Source organism: Mustela nivalis, assembly GCF_964662115.1.
Source record: "Mustela nivalis genome assembly, chromosome: 3".
NCBI lineage: Eukaryota > Metazoa > Chordata > Mammalia > Carnivora > Mustelidae > Mustela > Mustela nivalis.
Window position 1 is genome coordinate 20805287 of NC_139022.1, and position 6639 is coordinate 20811925.

Sequence of the window (6639 nt, forward strand, 5' to 3'; positions counted from 1 at the left end):
TCCTCTTTTTCTTCTATTTTACATAGGTAAAAATACACTAACACATACCAAAGTAATTGACTCATAGGGGTTTTGGTTCCTAAAGGATGCTGGTTCTAGGGATTATGTTTATGGGTGGGCTCTCTCTCTGTTGCTGAGGTGTCAGAGGGACTTCTGAGATAGCACTTGCCATGCCCTGCTGACATTGCCATGACAAGGTGATCTTGGGGGCCAGGGAGATGTTCTGAAAACATGATGTTGTGTGCAGTCTCCTGGACCCTCTCATTTTCCTTCCTTTGCTCAAGAGCCAGTGACATCAGAGCATAAGACCAGGGGCCCGTGTTGCCTTCACCCATCCCCAGCACCAGGCAGGCCCTCAATAATCATGTAGGTGGGCTGTGGGAAGGATCTATTTGACTGCCAAGTGCCTCTTGGCATCTCAGAGGGAGCAGTGGAAGAGATCTCAGGATTTTGAGGTGCCATGATGGAATGCCTGGAAGAAAAGGCAGACTCTCTTTAGAAGGCTTTCAGTGAAGACCTCTTTCTGTGTGGGGCCCATGGTATACCTTCCCTCTCTTGTGGTCCTTGGTCATAGAGAAATGGGCTTTCCCAGCAGGTTGAGTTTCTTAGAGACTTTGTGCTGTGTAAGGAAGGACAACTTGGGGAGGTTTGAGAGGGGCTGCTTCATGGCAGGGGCCTGCTTTTATGCACAAAGCATGGTCCCCTTAGAGTAGCTTCGCTGATGCCCCAGAGTTCCCAAAAGTGTGACTAGGCCTGAGCTGCAAGAGTTCACACACCTGAGTGGCAGGTAGCATCTTGGTGGAGGAGCACCAAACTGAGGTCCAGAGCACGTGTCCTCATTGATTAAGAACTGACTACAGAGCTAGACAAACTTATTGTCAAGAAGTCTGAGGGGGATACAGTTACAGTAAAGAGCAGCAAAATACTTACTGAAGATTTTGAAAGGGAGCTTTGGGGTGCGGGGATGGCTCAGTTGGTTAAATGTCTGCCAGAGATCAAACCCTGTGGTGGGGGGTGGGGAGTCCCTGCTAAGTGAGGAGTCTGCTTCTCCCTCTCCCTTTCCCTCTGCCACTCTCCCTGTCTGTGCTCACTTTCTCTCTGTCTCTCTGTGTCAAATAAATTTTATAAATCTTTTAAAACATAAAAATACAAGAAAGATTTGAAACTTAAATTCACTAGTTGTAACATGTAATAGGAACCCTGCAAACAGTAATGATCACTGCTGAGAACAAAATTGATTTTTTTAAAGATTTTATTTATTTGGCAGAGAGAGATCCCAAGTAGGCAGAAAGGCAAGCAGAGAGAGAGGAGGAAGGAGGCTCCCCAGCAAGCAGTGAGCCCAATGCAGGACTCGATCCCAGGACCCTGAGATCATGACCTGAGCTGAAGGCAGTGGCTTAACCCACTGAGCCACCCAGGTGCCCCACAAAATTGATTTTCCAAAGGAATATCCCAGAACACTGAGGAAAATTTCAAAGAGATGGAAATGAGAAACGAATAAGTAAGATTTGAGGTCAGGTCCAAATCTACCTTGCAAGTACCCTGAGGACAAAAGGAGAAAATAACAGAAGTTATAACTGAACTAATGCAGCATTTACTTGAGCTGAAAAACAGTCATGCCTTCAGTTCATAAAGCCTTCAAGTCCCAGGGAGAATTAGCTGAACAGACTCAAACCAAAACAGACGTAAACCTATTTGACTTTCAGGGACTAAGAAGAAATTGTCAGAGTTCCAAACAGAAACCACCATTTCCTTCTAGAAAATGAGACAGAGTATCATTGAATATTGACTTTAAGCTCTATCTTTCAGAGCTGAAAGAACTCTCTTTCTTAGAACTCTTGCTTCCTATCACATATGTAAGCAGATGTCAGATTGATTAACCTTAGGTAGAGATAAGACCCACAGACCATAGAAGAAATGACATGCCACTTTATTTTAAAAATTTGAAAAAGATTTGTATATCAAAAACGAGTAAAGCTGCATGTTGGCAACAGGCTGTGAAAAGCATCTGTAACATCAGCTATTCAAGGAGTTCATGTCTCTGACGTGCCTACAAATTGAGAAGAAGACAAACGGTCCGATTGAAAAACAGACCAAATGAGGAAGGAGAAGTTCATGGAAAAGGAAACAGAAATGACCCTGGATTTCATAGTGAGCGAGGGAACACCATTAGTTCTGGACCATGTTGAGACACCTTTATTCACTCACCCTGTAGACAAAAACTAAAAATCATCAGGTAGACAAAAATTTGCATGAAATCATATATAAGAAACTCAGCCCCACTCTTTGATAAATTTTACAGTCTATTTTGTGTGATTGTTAAGTCAATTCAAAACAATCTGTTTAGAGACTCTGACTGTTCCCTACTTGGTTACAAATTTTCAGGGAACCATCACTGTATTTATTGAGAATAATTTCCTCATTCTTGAAAAATACATTTGAGTGATGAAAAATAGCAAGAATAATGGAATAGCCACAAATTCAAGGTTCTAGTTTTCCCCCTGCCCTTAGTGGGAAAGGAAACTTTTCACACATGTGAGTCATCTACTTTTATTATCTGGATTTCTTAGTTTCCGTAAAGTCTGACCTCCTGAATCAGTTTGGATGGTTGTCTCATCCTAACTCAAACTGTCTTAAAGATTAAAAAAAAAAAAAAAAAAAAAAAAAAAACCTTCAATCTCATGAAGAAGCAGCTCATGGCAGTGCTTGCAGAGAATGTGTTTTATTCACACTGTCTCCATGATTTTCTCCATTTTTCCCTACTGTGCCCTTTCCCTCTGGCCAGTTTGTCTTCCACCCCCTGCTGACTGTGTGATGGCTGCCCGCAGTGGGGGCACTGCTTTTCTTGTTCACATTCAGAGACAACCCAGATATTTCTGTAAAGCCCTTCCCATTTGTGTGTGTGGGACAACCTAGGTTACTGTCTCTCATAGAACAGTAACAAGGCACTGACTGTCGTGCAGCTGGCTGTGTGAATGGCCCAGGAGGAACATGACTGGCTTCCATGACAGACCCCTTCCCTGTAGTGTGGATGGGGCCAGCTTCCTGTGAGTCACCTGGGCTGCAGTGGAAGAGGCACACAGTGCACTGGGGTTCAGGGAGGGGGAGGGAGGAAGGATGCTGGCAGTCAACTCTCCAGATCCAGTACTACCACACCCTGAAGATAGTCCTACCTAGAAATGGTCCCTGCCATTGTACAGACTCAATATGTCTCAGTGAGTTCTTCTAGTAGTTTTTAGTGCCACTGTAGCAAATGACAAATTCTCAGTGGCTTGAAACAACACAAATTGATTACCTTGCAGTTCTGGAGGTCAGAAGTTCAAAAATCAGTGTCAGTGTGGTAAAATCGGGGTGTTAGCAGCCTGTGTTCCTTCTGGAGGCTCTAGAGGAGAATCCACTTTCTTGCCTTGTCCTGCTTCTAAAGCTGCCTGCATTCCCTGACTTGTGGCCCTTCATTGCACCACCTTTTATTCCTCTGTTTCCAACTTCACATTGCCTTCTGATTCTGATCCTCCTGTCTCCTTATGGATCCTCATGATTACATTGGGACCACCGAGGTAATCCAGGATAATCTCTCCCCCCTCACACCTTAATTTAATCATGCTTGCTAAATCCCATTTGCCAGGTAAGGTAAAGTACTCAGAGCTTCTTGGGCTCAGGATATGGTCATCTTTGGGGCAGTAGCTATTCAGCTGGTCAGTTGCCTCCTGTGCTCCCTTTTATGCCTCACACATCATCTCACATGTGTCTGCTGTGTTCCTCTCTTCATCTGCATTGCAAATGAGAAATGCAGCAATTTAAACCATTGAATATTAGATTTTGGAGATAGTTGCAGGAATAAAAGCACATATAATTTTATTTGTGTCCTAAAAGTTTTTGTTTGGAATTTTAAATTTTATCTAATTGTCCCTAGGTAAATTAAATATGATTCAATCAGTTGATCTGAAAAATCTTTTCAAAGAGTATACTGCTGTTGTAAAGGCCCTTCAAAACAGTATTTTGAGTGCTGTTTCCAAATGAAGTTTACACTTTCACCCTTATCACTGTATTAAAGGTCATGTTGGAGGGTTTTGTGTGTGTGTGCTTTTTTCCAAAGTGAACTTGTTTCTCTATCTAAAACTAATACCTCTAACAGTATTTTTCACCAGGGAGGAGAGGAATTAGTGTATCTTCTAGACTAAGTTTTCTTTCCACGTGAAGAATCTGTTAGGACTAATATTCATGGGAGAAGGAAAAGACAGTAGCTCTTACACCCCATATACTATGTTGACAACAACAGTATAAGCCTGACCAAAGCTGTACATCTTGGTGCATCATTTCAGCTGAAACGTGTTCAGTGAAGTATGATTTATTCCTTAGTAATTCATTTTTGTGTGAGATAAAAGTACATCAACAGAAATTAGGGAAAGCAGAGTGGTAATTTTAAAATTTCATCATTGACTGTTTTTTTTTTACCAGTTCTATAAGCACATTAATTGATATTAAAACCCATAAAAGCTCATTTGGGAATGAAAAAGAAAGTTTGAGGTGGTATTGATTTTTTAATGATATTTGTATTTATTTGTATGATTACGCTTAGTTACACTTTGATTGAGTCCGAATGTGCCCTTCAACAATAATCCATGGGCTCTGGGTTTCCTGAAGTTGTATGTCATGGGGTGAACAGTTAGAAAAAGTGAATCCCACCAATTGACAACCCTATGGGGGTTTATATATTACACAAACACATTTGTTTGTTGACTGCCACTCCAGTACTTTCTGTGTCCTAGAGCTCCACCCACGTGGTGCAGGCTGCCCCCATCTGTGCTGGAGAATCATGACAGGGCATTCAGTGGCCTTAGGCATCCCCAGAGAGCTGCAGTTGCATCCTCTCATTTCCCACCTAGTTTGTGGGCATCCCCCTTTAGCTTGACCCTGACAGTGGACAGGTCTCAGTATGAGCTGTCTGTGGGAAGAAACAAGATGTTGGGGGGGCAGCGGTAGTTGTTGATGGGAAGTTTTAAGTGTCAGGTTGTATCTTGCAATTTTCTGAACCCTGGCAGTGCAGGCCTGGGCCAACCTGGTATGTCTGTTTCACCAACCAAATCTTCCTCATGTGCCCAAGAAGTGAAACCATATTTGCATTTGCCACCAGAATCAACTAATACTAAATAATAGTTGAGAATTCCAGCTTGATTATAGTGAGTGGAAAATGGACCTCTCTCTGGTTAATTCTTACATATGATTTTACTGTTCATCTTCATAAAAGGGATAAGAAATGAGGAAACGTGGATTATCAGTTCGTTTTCACTCTCATCACTCACTGCAGTTATAATTTTCAAAATACCAAGATGTTTTTCAAAAGTAGTTGTTTTTTTGTTTTTTGTTCTTTTGTTTTGTTTTGAAATTTTGTTTTTGTGAAGGGAGTAGGGACTAAGACTAAGGAAAGCATTGTTCTATCAAGAGAAGTCGTTTTCAATTTATGGTATGATGGGAAATCCATCTCGTATGTCCTATTTGGATAACAGAGCTCACTCTTAATTTTTTTAAACTTCCTTTGATTTTTTAATTGAATTATAGCTGACCCACAATGTTGCATTCGTTTCAGATATAAAACAACAAGATTTGACAAGTCTGTATGTTATGCTGTGCTCGCCGTACTGGACCACCAACCATATTCCCTATGCTGTGCCTTTCGTCCTGCAACTTATTAATTTTGTAACTGGAAGCCTGTTATCTCCCACTGCATTTCACCCATTTTGCCTGTCCACCCGCTGCCTCCTCTTTGGAAACGATCAATTTGTTCTCTGTAGTTATGGGTCTCTTTCTGTTTTTCTGTGTGTTCAGAGAACTTTTTAAGATAACTTGGTGCCTTTAAACATATTCCTTGATTTACATTAGTTTGGATACGTATTTGCCATGTTACCCAATTAGTTATGTAATGACTTCAAAATTTGGGGGCTTAAAACAACCCTTTTGTCATATTACATATGTTTTGGGGGTCAGAAATTAGGGCAGGATCTCATGGGGCAATTTTTATGCTTAATACGGCATTAACTGAAGTCAGTGGGTGGTGGCCTTCAGCAGGCGGCTGCTTGGTCTAGAGGATTCAGGATGACTTTATGCACATGCCTGTCACTTTGATGGGTACAGTTGGGAGATGAGGCTCAGATGGCCCTCCACTTCCGTGCAGTCTTTGTAACAAGGTTGTTGGACTTATTTCCTGTCCACTCAGAGCTCCAATAGCAAATGTTCCAAGAGAGGGGTTCCTTTTGGACTTGGGCCTGAAACTGACACGTTTATTTCACTGTTTAACACAGTCACATAACCCATGTGAATCAAAGGGAATGGGGAGTCATAGGATTTGTGATCTTTTTTTAACGTGCTACATATGTTCATATGTGCATTTTTTCCCATTTCTCTGACCTGTGGGAAAATGGAAGTTATTGATCAAAGAGTCACAGGTTATCAAGCTGTATGAGAGACTTCAGACTTAATCCAACCTCCATACTTTATAGATTAAAGAATATATATGTAGGTGCACATGTACATCTCCATATCAGTTATTATATATACACTTGTATATCACTAAAAATGGTATCTGTGGATTAGCCAATTCTTCTATCTTCATAGGAATGAAAAGGACTCGTCATTCCCCGG